Source organism: Triticum dicoccoides, chromosome 3A (assembly GCF_002162155.2).
Source record: "Triticum dicoccoides isolate Atlit2015 ecotype Zavitan chromosome 3A, WEW_v2.0, whole genome shotgun sequence".
In the NCBI taxonomy this organism is placed as follows: domain Eukaryota; kingdom Viridiplantae; phylum Streptophyta; class Magnoliopsida; order Poales; family Poaceae; genus Triticum; species Triticum dicoccoides.
Window position 1 is genome coordinate 462,565,565 of NC_041384.1, and position 15,589 is coordinate 462,581,153.

Sequence of the window (15,589 nt, forward strand, 5' to 3'; positions counted from 1 at the left end):
GCCGCACCTTTTCTACCAGACTCGGCCTCACACTTGGCTGAGTAGAACTGACCACCATCTTCCCCTTCTCTAGATTATCACCTGGGCATTATTGTATGCACAGGAGTGAAGTGATGTAGCCATGCAAGAAGCGTCGAGACACCTCAGTAGGGGGTGGAGGTTTGTCATGTGTGATCTCGTTACGCACATGCCAGATTCTCCACATGATCATGATCACGACTAGCCTCGCCGTTTCATCCAGGGGTTCCAGTAGTTTGAATAACCACTCTGACCCTATGTTGCGGATAGACTCCACGTTGGGAACGTTCCAGTCCACGTCCATGACCCGCCATAACTCTCTAGCCAATGAGCACCTGCAAAGCGCATGGAATCCGTCGTCACGTTCCACAACATAGAGGGGACAGGCGTCAGTAAGCTCGAGGCGCCGTAAGGCTTTGTTGGCCCAAGTAGTGAGTGAATTAGTCACAACTCTCCATGTAAACACGCGTATCTTAGGGGAGCAGGGCACCCCCATATGATTTTCCAGATGGCGCGACAACCATCCGGTGCCCTGCTCGTGTGGTAGCCGACGGACGCTCGCGCTCGTCCATGGCAAGGCGGTAGGCAGACCAAACGGTTAAGATGCCGTTCTTCTCCGATGCCGAGGTGATGATGTCGTCGATGACGTGTGGCTACGTGCAGATGCTAGTGATGACGTCGATGTTCGCCGGGAGCGGCGGCGGAGGTATGTGCGCCAGGACCCACCACATTAACTGGTATTATATACCCATTATAAATTATTTGAAAAAAGAATTCACAAAAAAATTGAAAAAAATCATGAAAACAAAAAAGGCTCGTACAAAATGAAAAAACTTTGCAAAAATGAAAAAAGTTCATCAATTTGAGAAAAATTGAAGATCTGAAAAAGGTTCGTACAAACTTTAAAAGTTTGCGAAAAAGAAAAAATCACGAATTTGAGAAAAGTATGACAATTTGGAAAAAGTTCTCAATTTGAAAAAACTTCAAGAATTTTAATAAAAGTTCACAAAATTTTGAAAAAATACGAATTTCTAAATTTCAAACAAATCACGAGATATAAGTTTGTGAATTTGAAAAAGTTCATGAGTTGGGAAAATTCATGAAATTTCTAAATAGTTCAGAAAATTGTTTTAAAAATAAAAACTAAAAAATATTTATGAGATAAATTCATCATTTGAAAAGAGCTCATGGGCTAAAACATTCATGAATTTGCAAAATGTTCGTAGGTTAGAAAAGGTTGACAATTTTGGGGGGAAAATCCTTGATTTTTTCCAAAAATGTAAGAAAACAAAAATCGAAAATAAACAAAAGAAGGAAGAATAAAAAGCCCAAACAGAAAACCCAGCATGAAAAAAGTCGAAAAATTAAGAGAGCACATGGGATTGGCTGAGAGCATGCTGCCGCCACCACGTGTCGCGCTCTTGGCGGTCCCTCCGGATCTTGTTATTTATTATTCCACACACATTTTTGGCTTTTTAAATGGGTTTTTCAGGGGTTTTCAACTTTTCGGTTTTCCATCGGTCTTTCTTAGCTTTTCAACAAAAAAATGTAATTTTTTCGCGAAAACACATTTTTTTCTGTGAGAGACATCGTTTTACTTCCGCAAGAGGCACGACCGTGCCTATGTGAAACGGAAGAAATTATGTGTTTCTCTTTTTTTTTTCGTGAGAGGCACGGTCTCGGAAATGGGAAAAAATATGTTCATTTTTTTCTTCTTCCGTGAGAGGCATGATTTTGCTTCCGCTAGAGGCATGTTCGTGCCTCTCGAAAACGAAAAAAAATCACGTTTTCTCTTTCTTTTTTCGTGAGAGGCACGGTTTTGTTTTGCCGAGAGGCATGAATTTGCTTCCGCGAGAGGCACGGCCGTGCCTCTCGGAAATGACTTTTGGAAAGGAAAAAAACATGCTCCAGGTTCGGTTTTCTCATCTGGTTTTTTATGAACAAAAGTTCGTCAAAATCTATCAATGTGGGATTTTGTTTTGAAGATCTCGACCCGAGAAATCCAATGTAAAAATGGTTCGAGATTTGAACGCATAGTTTAAGAGATAAAACGGATCTACGAAAAAGGAAAAAACTCTCAGGTTGCGACAAGTGGTGCACATGCAACGCGCCACTTGTCACAATCTAAGAAGGTGAGATTTATCTTTAAAAGGAGTACTACTCAATTAGTGATTTCGAAAAATCAAATCAAAAGCATCTTGGCCGCCCCGCTAATAACTAGCGTACATGGGGCGGCGGAGCCCAGAATACCCTATTTGACGCTTACTGCGTCAAAGAGTTGGGCAATCGTTGGGCCGGCCCATCAACTACTGTTCGTATCGCTTGCAGTTCCGATTTTGCGAAACTCCTAGAAGGTTCCCAGTGGTTTTTCTGGTTTTGGGAAACGTCTAGAAAGTTCTTCATATGGTTTTTTCTCTACTTTTCTGTTTCCTTTTTTGTTTCTTTTATCTTCCTTTTTTCGTTTCTTTTTTCTTTGTTTTCATTTTTCTATTTTCCAAAAAATGTTCGGATTTACAAAAATCGTTCACAAATCCAAAAAAAATCCGAAAGTAAGAAAATGTTTGCATTTTCAAACAGTTTGTCCATAAAATCCAAAAAATTGTTATGGAATTTCAAAAAATGTTCTCATTTCAAAATTTTGTTCACAAATCCCAATTTCTTTTTGAATTTCGAAAAATGTTCCCATAACGAATTTTTTTCACAAAGTCCAAAAATGTTCGGGTATTTCAAAAAGTGTTCCAACTTTCCAAAGATTTTTCATGTTTAAAAAATGTTCTCATGTTTCAAAAATTGTTCACAGATTCAAAACATTTTGTTCACAAATTTTAAAAATGTTATCATTTTCTTTTTATATTTACTTTTTTTACATTCCACTAATGTTCCATTTTTTTGAATCACAAATTTGAAAGTAATCACATTTTTCAAATATTGTTCACAATTTCAAATAATGTTCTTGTATTCAATTTTGTTCCTTTTTTATTCACAAAAACTGTTTGTGTTTAAGAAAAATTGTTCCCATTATGAAAATTTTGTTCTCAAAATTCCATAAATGTTCGGGCTTTCGGAAAATGTTCACGAATTTCAAAACTAAATCTGTCAAAAAATGTTCACATCTTTTGTTTAATTTTTCGGAATTTGAAAATATGTTCAAGTTGTTAAAAAAAATTATCGTATTTTGATACATTGCTCGTTTGTTGAAAAAAAATCACAATTTCGAAGAAAAGTTCGAAAAAATTGAAAAAACTGTCCGAATTCTTCATTGGTATTAGTTCTTATACCAGCACGCTTCATATTTAGCACCAAGGCTTGTTAGGTCTATTGGTTAGCTCCTCTTACGCAACATGGAGGTACAAATATCGAATCCTTGCAGGCTTGTTTTTTTATACTAACATCGCAGTGCTACTGTACAAGCAGGCGCGCCCACTATTTGGGCCGGCCCAGTCGGGGATTCCGTGCGTGAGCACCGGTTACTAGTGTTTCTGCAAACCGGCGCTGCAGAATCCGCAAAAAGTGTGCGTGTTAACTAACATGAAGGTCCAGATATCGAATCCTAGCAGGCTTGCTTTTTTTTCATACTAACATCGCAGCGCTACTATACAAGCAGGCGCGCCCACTATTTGGGCTGGCCTAGTCGGGGATTCCGTGCGTGCGACCCCAGATATTGAATCCTTGCAGGCTTGCTTTTTTTTCATACTAACATCGCAGCGCTACTGTACAAGCAGGCGCACCCACTATTTGGCCCGGCCCAGTCGGGATTCCGTGCGTGCGTCGCGCGGCTGTTTGACCCAGAACACTATTTGGGCCGGCCCAATCGGGGATTCCGTGCGTGCGACCCCAGATATCGAATCCTTGCAGGCTTGCTTTTTTTTCATACTAACATCGCAGCGTTACTGTACAAGCAGGCGCGCCCACTATTTGGGCCGGCCTAGTCAGGGATTCCGTGCGTGCGTCGCGCGGCTGTTTGGTTACTATAGTGTTTCTGCAAACCGGCGCTGCACAATCCGCAAAAAGTGTGCGTGTTAACTAAAACATCCCGTGGTTCGAACCTGGCTCACACAGTACCGATGGTAGAACCAGCGAGCCTCCACGCGGGATGTGGTAAATTTAAGTTTTTCCTTCTTTAATTCTTTCTTTTCCCTTTTCCTTTTTTATTTTCCCTTTCCCTTTTCATTTTCTGTTTTCCCTTTTTATTTTTTCTTCCAGGTAGATGAATTATTTGCAAATATGTGAACATTTTCTTCAAATAGATGGTTTTTTTTTAAATCGATGAATTTTTCAAACTAGATTATTATTTTTCAAAATGAATGAATTTTTTTTCAATTTCAATTAAATTTTTTTCCAAATTGTGAACGTTTTTCTTCAAATTGATGAACTATTTTCATATTATTCGATGAACTGTTTTTGAAAATCGTGAACTATTTTTCTAATTCGATGATTTTTTTTAAAAATTTGATGATTTTGTTTTCAATTTGGATGAGCTTTTTCTAAATTCGATGAACTTTTTTTAAATCAATGAACTAGTTTCCAATTTGATGAACTTTTTTCAAATTTTATGAACTTGTTTCCAATTCGATGAACTTTTCTCAAATCTCATGAACGTTTTTCATATTTGATGAACTTTTTTTTCAAAGTTGATGAACTTTTTTTCCAAGTTGATGAACTTTTTTTCAAACTCACAATCTTTTTTCTATGTTGTACTCTTTTCAAATTCATAAACTCGTTTCTAGTTTGCAATTTTTTTAGAAATATATTGAACTTTTTTTAAGCAATAGACTTCTTTTGGATTTGTGAACTTTTTTTGATTACATGAACATTTTTTATTTTTGGTGAACTTTTTTTCAATACACGAACTTTTTTTGCATTTCGTGAACGTCATTTGAAATTTCTGAACGTCTTTTCAAATAATTGGAAAATTTAATTTTACAGTGTATCACGCAATAAATAATGCGTCTTCCTTTCTGTTCTTTAAGGTTTCGCACTGTAAATATCCACGTGCAGTTTAGTTGGTCGATTGGTTAGCTCGCTGTACCAAAGGCGCTGACACGAATTCTAATCCTGGTCCGTAGGCATTTTTTGCGGGTTTTTTTTGGCGCTGCGCGCTCGTGGGCTGGCCCACCGAGACGCTGCTGCGAGCTGCAGCAACCGGCGCCGGCAGCGCTGTATAGGAGGTCCCCGCGGTGGATCCTATTAATGGGGCGTCCAAACGTCCGGGCTTTGCTGCAGGCCCTCCGAGTTGGGCTGGCACACGTAGACGTCGCTGTTTTCTCTGTTTCTTTTATTCTCTTTCCTTTATTGTTTCTTTTCCTTTTCCGTTTTCAAATACTTGTGCTCAAATTAAAATTTAGATCTGAATTCCAGAAAACGTTATTATTCAGCATATATCACCAAAATTTTCAATGTAAATTTAACTACGGTTCAACGCATATCACAAGAATGTTCAATTTGTATTTAAAAATTAGTCAACACTAGTAAACATGCCCGTGCGTTGCAACGGGAGAAGAAAAACTCAATGATACTCCTACCGAATAATAATGGCCTAAAACACAGATGTGATGATTTGATTAGCAACCCACCTCAATTATCCAACATGAAAAATAAATATAATTTAAGCCAAACCATCTTTGCAAATGGGTAAGAAATGTGTGCATTATCTGGTTTGTAACCTCCATAGTTTTATTCCAACTTCCACTATTTCAGGTGCTATACACCCATAAAGGTGTACTAATTGTCCATACTTAATGTGAAACATATGTAGTGTGTGAGAGAAGGACCCGAAGTTCATTAGGTTAATTGTTGTGACAGATTCCCTGACCGAGAATTGAAAGATGATTATTATTTTCTAAACCTTGGAATTTTCTCTCATTGGCAATCTTTTTCGAAAGCTTAATCAAATTACATCCTCCAAGGCGAGTGGCCACATCCTCCACTACATGAGAGGCGGTGGTTACGGCGGTGCCTCCGACTCTCAAGCCATGGTGTCCGAGATCGAGTGCGCGGCGCGACAGCAGGCGAGGTACAACCGGCGCAATGTCGGTCGCCACCCTGCGCTTGTCAAGACGAACGTGGCGCCAGGATGGGTCAGTAATGACACAGATTTCACCGCGGCGTGGGCGCTCGACCACTCCATCACCACCACAAAGACAGCCGCCAGGCGCCACCGCCATGTTGACGGCGAGCTTGCTAAGATTGGCAAGGAGTGGTCGCTTAGCGACTGCTCCGCCAACGCCGGCAGGGGCAAGGCTGCCGGCAGGGGGCCGCCAGCGCCTTCGGTAGTGGCCAAGGCGACCCTTCACATCGCGCAACAGGAGGCGGAGTAGCTCCTCCGCGAGCATCAGTCACGACGACGCCGCCGCCGCCGATGGCACGTATGCCGATGGCGGTGCGGCAGGACAGGGCGGCCAAGCTTAGGAGGTGCTCATCTGATATAGGGTTTAGTGTTTTTAATATATTTTTAGTAGAACGGTCCAAATATCGCCCGTTTATGTAAATTATATTCGAATTTGAGTGAAATCCGCTCGGCTTAATCGAATTTCGTGAAGTTGGTTCGTATTGTTGGTCGGATGTATGCGGTTAGCGTTGGATGTCGGCCTCCGGCATCTGTGTCCGCGGACTGGTCTCCCCTGTCTGCGGACGGATGCGGAAGAAATTTTGCAGGTTGTCGTTGGAGATGCCTTTATGCTCAAATCTGATCCTAATTGAATGAGTACATGCCTAGTCACCGAAATTTTTAACCTGGATGTTATGTTAGCTCCTACATGTCATATTTCACCCATATCTTGTATCCTGATTTTTTTGAATTAGTTATGGTATTTGAATCAGGTGCTTTTGTTCAAATTCAAGAAAACGGCAGAACTGCAATATATTTGTTCGGTGATGATTCCCTTATTCAAAGTTCATGAAAACTTATAAATGGAGGTCATATGTTATTTACAAGCTCTAGTAAACATTTCATGACCATTGGAATTTTATATCACCTATTTATAGTTCAAATTCAAAGTTGGGGCAGATTTGAATTCGAATTCAAAAATGGGCAGTCAAATACTCTCCGAAAACTCTAGGAAACTTTATTTTGATTTTCTTTCAACTCCTCCTTTGCCACTGACCAGTGGGTCTGGATCAGTCCAGCACCGCAAGGGACACGCGCCTGCCTCCTGCCCGGCTGTCTCTTGATCTTTCTCCTCCCCCCTCCGCTACCTCACTCCTCATTCTTTTCCTCCCTCCCTGGATCCCCTCTCTCGTCAAGCTCGCCGTTGCAACGCCAGCCGCAGGGACCAGCGGGATCCGCCAGCCGTCGGTCCGGATCGACGTCCACGCCTCCGGCTCCGGCATGCACGCCTGCTAGACACCGCCGTGAACCACCTCGTTTCTCCGGTGAGTTTTTGCTCCTCGGTAGTTTCCCTAGCTCCATTGTTGCTCCTGCCATCCCATTAATGGTGATTCCCGGCGCCGGCGTGCAAGAACCTCTTGAACCAAGGCTGCCTTTCTCGGTTCCATCAGCCGCCGTTGCGACGCCGCGGCGGTCATCCTCCTCCCCGAGCAACTACAGGGACCGTGACGGGCTCTGCGTCTGGACAACGGACTCGAAGCCGCGGGTCCCTCCTACTTCTTCCTCGACCACTGACCGCCATTGACGTCGTCCGGAACTCCCTGCCATCCGTCCTCTCGCCTCCCTGATCCGTCCGACCAGGCCGCCATGAACAACAAGGTGAGGAGTCGTCTCTGCCTGCTGCTGGCTGCTTGCTGCTATTGTTCGCTACTGGCTTGCTTTGCTGTTTGCTGTTGTTGCCGCTGCTGGCTGCTTGCTTTGCGGCTTGCTGCTGCTGGTTGTTTTGTTTGCCGCTGCTGCTTGCCTTCGTGGCTTGCTGCTGCTGGCCTTGAGCTGCGGGTAGATGAGAGAGAGAAAGAAAGTTCTACTATACGTTTGTGCAGGGAGATGGCCGGATTTAGATTCACCTCTGTACAGAGAGATGATCATGTTTCAGTACAGTTTAATTCACTTGCTCCTCACAGTTTCAGAATAAGGCTAGTCTTCCCTGTGCATAGAAGTTTCAGAAAAATGCTCAACCTGCTGAAGTTGTAAAATCCATAAAAAATCATTCCAGAGCACTGGTATGGAGTTGGATGATTGAAATTGTATTGTAGCAATAGAAAACGTGAACATACTTACCCCTTAAGTTACAGCCGTGGCCCACTTGTAGGTCTGGCCCCACATAACATCTGTCCCTCCCTTTTCAAACAGCTAGCCGTCGAGTTGCACTGAGGGAAATTGTTTGATGAAAAGTATTTTTTGTTAAATTGTACCATATTCCGTACTTTCTGTAGTACTTTGGATAGCTAAAACTTAATGTTCGAAGGCATTTCTCAATTTATGCCTTTCTGGTATCATTTTACCAATGTAAATGAAGAAGAAACTCAACACATCTTGCCTGCCATTTGCATGATTACCAAATGAATGTGCTTTATCTTGGCAAAAAAATAATGCTTATACCAATTATTTTGACCAGTTTTTTTCACAATATCTTGTTTTCCTTACAAGTATTTATTTTATTTATCATATTGCAGGACATTCATGAGGGTTTGAATTTTTCTGCTGCTGCTGATGAATCCTCCTTTGGAATCTTTTAAATAAAGTTTTCAAAAGATGGCCGTGAACTTGTTGTTGGAAACAGCAATGAGTCAATATGTATTTATGATCTTGGAGGAAACAAAGTGACAGAGCGAATTCATGCTCATGTGGTATGAAAGTCAAATGCACTCTTTCTTTTGTTGCTTCCATAACCTGTCCTTACAATGTACACAACACTGTTTGGTGATAGACATATCTTCTTAGGTCATATTCGGATGTACTTCTAAAATCATTTCAAGTATCTAATGTGAGCATTGGTACTGTTTGCATGCAAAGAAAATTAAAGAAAAGAGTTTGTTTGTAAGATTTTAGTCTGCTGCCAATAGAAATGCACTTACATTATTAGTAAAACAAAAGCACTTACATTGCATATTCTACACGCTTTTGTACTGCATCCTCTAATGGTTCGTTATGACTGAAGTAATCATCCACATAGGCATAGCAGATTGAAGTAATGAACCACAGAACGCAATAGTTCTTGGTGGTGCTTTAAGCATAGCAGTTTGGATAGATACTCATAGCATGCTAGAAGTTGTGTCTTGTAGATTACGAAACTGAAATAAAATTCGTCTTTGTAGGAGTCTCACAGTGTAGTGTAGTATCACAGAAACACCTAATGCCTCTAAGAGGTATTTCCAAACCAGAAGCAAAAAGGAAAATCTCAAACAGTTTGTGGCGTGCCAACACTATTCAATGTGTTTGGCTTTTGTTCTTGAAAAAAGGGTGTTTGGCTTTCTGCATAACTGCAGAGTGATGGTATATGATGAAAGGAAACACTGTAAATGTTAGAACCACTAAGTCTGAAGTAGATTAGATGACAAGTAAATATATAAATATCAGTAAAACGAATCACTACATCAGCTGAAGCAGCAGCTGTGTTGGTAGTCTGTGCAAGCTGGAAGTTGTCTCATTCGGGCCTGCAGTATTTGGCCTACGGATACATGAATAGATGTTTATGCAATTTGTTAGATATTGTAAAAATTCACGACTTGCAGTATTTGTCATCTGTATTTAGTTTATTCCTCTTCCTCACGCTGAACTTGGAGCCAAAGACCTCATGTCCTGCCGTAGCTGGCCCCCTCTGCTACATCAAGCATCCACCATGGGAGATTGATTCCTTAATTAATCTGAAAAGAGTTGCTTGTGTTGATGTACTATTAGAACTTCATAACAGAGGAGACTGGAAGATGGAGAGAAAGGGACAAGGGAGAGGCGGCCCTCAGCCACGGCCGCCCACGCCCAGCCTCGATCCCCTCCGGATCGGGATCGGGAGAGCCAGCGCTCGATCCCTGCCTCGCCTCGCCACCTCGACGTCGGCGAGCCCTGCCAAAACCAGCTTCACAGGCGCCACCCTTCCTTCCTCTCCTTCCTCTCGTTTTCCCCTTCCTCCATCCCGTGCTCTCTCTTATCTATCTCTCTCTCTCTCTGTTCGAACAGGAGATACCCAGCCGCCCCAGCTAGGCCCAGTCGAGCCACGTTAACCTTCAGTTGAGATGGACGGCGGCGCAGAGGGGACGGCGAGGTCGCCGGCAAGTACAACGACGACCGATTGGCGGAGGCTCTGGTCGAGCGGCGAGCCCTCCCGGGCGGCGCACAGCGAGGAGCTCGGGCGCGCGGAGGAGAGGAGGATCTGAGGCTTAACGGTGGTGCAGGGTGCTGCACTCGCCAGCGTCGGCCGGCGCGGCACCGGATGAGCGTCGGGGTGGGCGCCTCCTTGCGGCTGGAATCGGGAGGCGAGGGAGAGAGAGGAGAGCCCGTCCTGGTCCGCGGGTTGAGTATAGGGATTTATTTGCAAAGTTGTCGAACGAAACGTTTTTTCACTTAAAAAAGGAGTGCGGGTTGAATACGAAAAACTATAGGGACTTTTCTGCAAAAACGGCGGCGACGTACGACCAGATGCTATATGTGCTTTATTAGTACCAGTACAAATGCCCGTGCGTTGCAACAGGCAAAAAATATCAAAAAACCTATTCCGGCGTGCTAGTACGCGCCACTTTTTGTATCCAACTCTAACAAACATCACAAATGGCAGAAGATAACATTACACATAGATCTACTCCAATGGCCACACCATTGCTCTGATTGGAGTTTGCCATGAATGCAACAGTAATAAATTTGGAGGAAGGTGAACAAACGGTTGCTGAAAGCAAACTGGTACAAAAAGATGAAAATGGTACCTTTCGCAAATTCGGAAATCAAGAAAAAGGCCCGTGTGTGGCAACGGGAGAAAAAGAAACTTAGCACCATCAGTAAGCATAACTCGAAGGCCCTTAGCAGACTTGCACGTACTAAATATGCAATACTCGGCAGGAGGGTAACACTGACAGTTCCCTACTAACGCTGACAGTAAACTACAATATATGAATCCTAGAGGTCAAGGAAATGAGCAGCTTTTTTTTCCATGTTTACGTGCTCTGATCGTGGTACTGCCGTTGTTGAAGGCACACATGTGGGCTCCACTCTTGACAACCGCTATGGGATAAACTCTGGCCATGATGCAGACCCTGCCACCACCGCCAAAGCTCTTCACCGCTGACGGATCAATCTGCATGACACATTATTCATGTTCAGTAGTGCGTGAAGTGAACACAGGTGAAATGAAATAGCTTCCCAAACTCACCAGAGTTCTCAGAGATATCTTCTTTTCCTTTTGAAGATCAAATTCAAAGAAGCCTCCATAGGCTGGTGTGCATAGTCCTTGTCTCAATGAACTGTGCAAAGAAAAAGAAAAATTCCTTTTACTCATGAAGGCAAAAACCATAAGCATTAACCTTCTTAGATCAGAGCACATGAGTATCATGTAAGTGAATAGCAGTGTGCTCCTATATGTTGTCAGAGGCTAGGACAATAAGTCCAAATGGCCCTATGCTGCCATGAACCGATGCACCCGCTTCCCGGCAATGCTTCTTCACGTCCAAAAGTCAGGCAGGATCGAAAGGATTGGCGCTGTCGATTGATGTCATTTCAAAATCTATCTCGACATCAGCCTGTTTCAAAAGAACAAAGTGTCGGATTTGCCACAGTTGCTCTGAAAAATATACAGACCACCTAAGCATGCCAGTCCTTTTGTTACCAAATATGTAAATTTTTATATAATTCTAGCTTCAGAAGACCCTACATCTTTTACTGGCCTGAAACTTTTTGAGGTAATTTTTTGTTTGAATGACCAAGGAGGGCTTGTTTGTGTAAAGGAAAGTACCTGAAAACTGTTAGTTTGCTTAATCTCAAGTAGACCTTCCTTCTGTCAGTTTGTCTGCTCGTTCACTTTTCATAAATCTCCCTCCGATTCAGTCGCTGATGAATGATTTTGTAACAGAAAACTAACTTTACAGATTGCATGCTTGTAAAAAATAATACACCATAATGTTATTCTGTTAATTAGTGTTCACATCGCAAGAAAACATAACTGAACATATACTAAAAATAAAGAAAGGTTCCTGCAACTCATAATATGACTAATTTGTTTGGACTGGAACTGAACCACTTTGAATAAAAAATAAACATTCGCAGGCAAGACAGCTGCAGCAGAACTTGAGACACGGTGTTACTCTTGTTCTTGAGGCATATGGTGCATCAGTACATCTCATGTGGCTAGTGCACCGTTTGTGGCCATAATTTACTTTTGTGCAAGGGCCGCCATTTTGTTCCAAGGTAAGTAACAGGAAATAAGTTTTGCTATCCAACTCAGGCATTTTTTTGGTTCAAAGAATGTATACTACCTCCATTGCAAAGACATGTGGATGTGATCAACTCGTTGCAACTCTTTAAGTCAATTGTTTCCTTCTGGTCTTTGATTCAGAAGTTGTTGTATCAGACTATGTTTCCGCTGTAAACAACACAAACAGAAATTTAAGTTATGCTATGTGCATTGCAATGGGAGTTTAAGAAAAATCAACTACCACCCCCTCCCCAACCCACCCTCGAAGTTCAAAATCTAAACATTTGATTCATCTGTATGCCCATACATGTCAATTGGAACTTTATATTATTCAAGCAACTTTAAATTCTAAGATTTGCAAGCTTGAATATTTTTACATGTCTAGTTTTCAGAAACAAAAGATTGATGTTTGCCTGCAATTATATCGAGTTTTCAGCTTTAAACTTCATTGTCAGTCTACTTGTACATTTCCAGTAAGCCCATGTGCCAGCAAAACTTCAGCCACTTCAGCTGAATGGGGCACTGTATACGTTGGCACAATGCCCAGTGTTTTTAATGGCCAGCCTCAAAAGATAGAAGTACTTTAGCATATATGTGTATGTTCAGACCAAGAACCCTTGCCAATTCCAACAATAAATACATGAAAATTACATGTGATTGAAGTATACTACAGAAGAACCTCGACAGAGTAACTATTGTCAGCCAGTTAGAGCAGAATACAAAATAAATATTGACAAGAACAACGTATATAACATTTTGGATCATGAGTAAGTTAATACATCCGTTCCCTAACTTTATGTAAGAATCATATCTGACATTGTATGGCTCGTATGTCAATAGTAGTTTGTGTTCTTTACTTGGTATACATATCAATGCATATTTGAAATTTGAATGCTATTAAGCAAAGAACATTGTAGAAACAAAAATCTTACCAAGCAACCAGGGAAGATGAAGACTGAAAAGTCCGAGAAAATAAAATAGTTTTTGGATATCAACCTTTTCTTATCTTTCTCTCCAGCAAACTTTTTGAGAAGCACTGGAATGATGTAGATAGAGACTTAGATTCCAAAGTACTGTAGTAAACATATGTGGTATATTCTAAGGTTGCACCAGAGGTATTGAAAGTAGATCTTCCAATATTACACTCTATTCTTTTAATAAAAAAAATGTGTCATTTGGTCTCTTTACATCAAAAAAAGTCTGGTTTAGATTCAGGATGAACTGCATTTCTGCTTGCATGATACAGATACTCTATTTTTGATATATAGACACGGTAATTTTCAATCGCATCTGAAGGAAAGTCTACAGCAAAAACAGAGACAACTCGGAGATGGTTTCAGATAAATACACGGTTGATTCACTCGGAGTAACTGAATGAAACAGTAAAAGAAGGGAAAAACATCGACACAACCAATCCCATTGAGCAACAGGCGCCCTGTTTAAATATCCTCTCTCTCAAGTCAAGCAGTGAGCACACCAAGCAACGACGAGGACTCCATGAAGCTGGAGTAGAAGCCACTGCTAGCTAGTATTCACACACTAATTGTTCTATCTAAGTAATCAAAGCTTACTACTTATAAGCAAGCCAACAAATGCTGCCGTCTTGGCAGTTGGCTTTCTAGCTCCACGCCTCCGCTAGTGACCTGGCGGCTACCAAAAGCAGACAGAAGTAGCATTTGCGGCCGGCAGCGCTTTTCGGGCGATGCGGCCGTAGCAGAACAGGTGGACGCCTGGTGTGTGAAGGAGCATCATAGGAGAGCAGGCGCGGCCCAGTCAAAGCATAGGCGGATGCGCGCCCGGAGGCATCGGAGCCCCTTGGTGGCGCGCGCATGGCGAGTGTTCGGCATCACGGGAGAAGTGGTAGCTCCGAAGGAACACCCGCCGCCACTCCAACTGCCGCTCCCACTACGGATGTACTCCATGTACGGCCACACCGTCGTCACCATAGGTCTTCTTTTCCACCGGGGGATGTACTGGCGGATCCGGCGGTTTTGGCGGCTGGCACGTCTCCGTTCGGGCAAGCTCATCCCCACACATCGCCTTCTTCTCTTGCTGACCGCCGCCGGAACAACCCACTGCCCCTCAGCCGCCTCCTCTCTTTTTCCCCTCTTCTCTATTCTCTCTCGATTCTCTCCTTTGACTTTCGCCTCTCCCTGCAGAATTACTCGCTCCAAGCCATGCTCGCTCGCGCTGGATCCTGCTCCAGCGACCGAGCCACGATCTGATAGGGAGAGCCGACTTTATTTTTATTAGGGGCAGGGGTAGGGGTAGGCTCACCGGTGGGGTGGCGGCGGCGGCGCGCGGTGGCTCGGCGCGGCGGAGGCACCGGCGGCCGACGCGGCGGCGGCCGGCGGCGCGCAGTGAGGCGTGGTAGAGGGTGGGAGGTGGTGACGATGGGCGAGATGGGATCGGCGGATCGGCAGGCAGGCTCGTGCGAGTGTTTTTTCCTTTTTTTTCCCACGTACCGATTCAGGCTGACTTACTATGAGGATTGCGGGTTGAATACCCAAAACTATAGGGGCTTTTTTACAAAACTGACGACGACGTACCACCAGAAGCGATAGCTGGTTTATTAGTAGGTACTAGCAAAAGAGCCCGTGCGTTGCAACGGAAGAGAAAACATAACACACACTCTTAACCCGACAACCATCACCCAAGACTACAATAAGTCCATCTCCTTTATTTTTGCGAGATATCATATTTGTGTTGCCACTTATCCTCCTTCTCACCCTCGCCGGCGATGGCCTCGGTGTTCACACAAAAACAAAAAAAATGTGTTTGAATATGTTTAATCCTAAGACGCCTCTCTCCCTCTCTCCTCCCCCTCTCTCTCTCTCTCTCACTCTCGCGATGAGAAATCTGTTGTTTTCCCCTGCGACATATTTCAGAGGTTTGCATGTGTAGTTATTGAAGTTTTCTTTTCCCTATATTGTTATAGTGGGGTGTTTATTTGCAATCCGGGTCGCCGCTGGTATGAAAGGAAAACGGATCTTACGCTATAAATTATAAGTTTGCTCCCAAAACTATATTTTAAAAATATTTAACAGGTAAAATTAACATCTTATTTAGATGCCACATATTTTTCTAGTAAATTTTATATATAATATGTTGAAATTGAAGTTACGGTTTAAAAGATACAGATAATTTAGAAAATCATTTATTTGACTTAAATATATTCCAAAATAATTTTTAAAAATACTTAACAGGTGAAAATAATCTCATATTCATATTCTACATATTTTTCTAATCAAATTTCATATATAGCATGTTCAAATCGGAGTTACGGT

The 15,589-nt window shown here is 42.6% G+C and overlaps 1 long non-coding RNA gene across 2 annotated transcripts; it reads left to right on the forward strand.

Annotated features, from left to right (window-relative positions):
• Positions 1-7,185: 7,185 nt before the first annotated feature.
• Positions 7,186-10,542, forward strand: LOC119268569. 2 transcript variants are annotated; one of them, XR_005133221.1, is made up of 4 exons: positions 7,186-7,389; positions 7,477-7,723; positions 8,581-8,754; positions 9,806-10,542. It is a non-coding gene; the product is annotated as an uncharacterized LOC119268569 (long non-coding RNA). The 2 variants fall into 2 exon arrangements; XR_005133220.1 differs by lacking the exon at positions 9,806-10,542 and having other exon boundaries at positions 7,196-7,389; positions 8,581-8,955.
• The last annotated feature ends 5,047 nt before the right edge of the window (positions 10,543-15,589 follow it).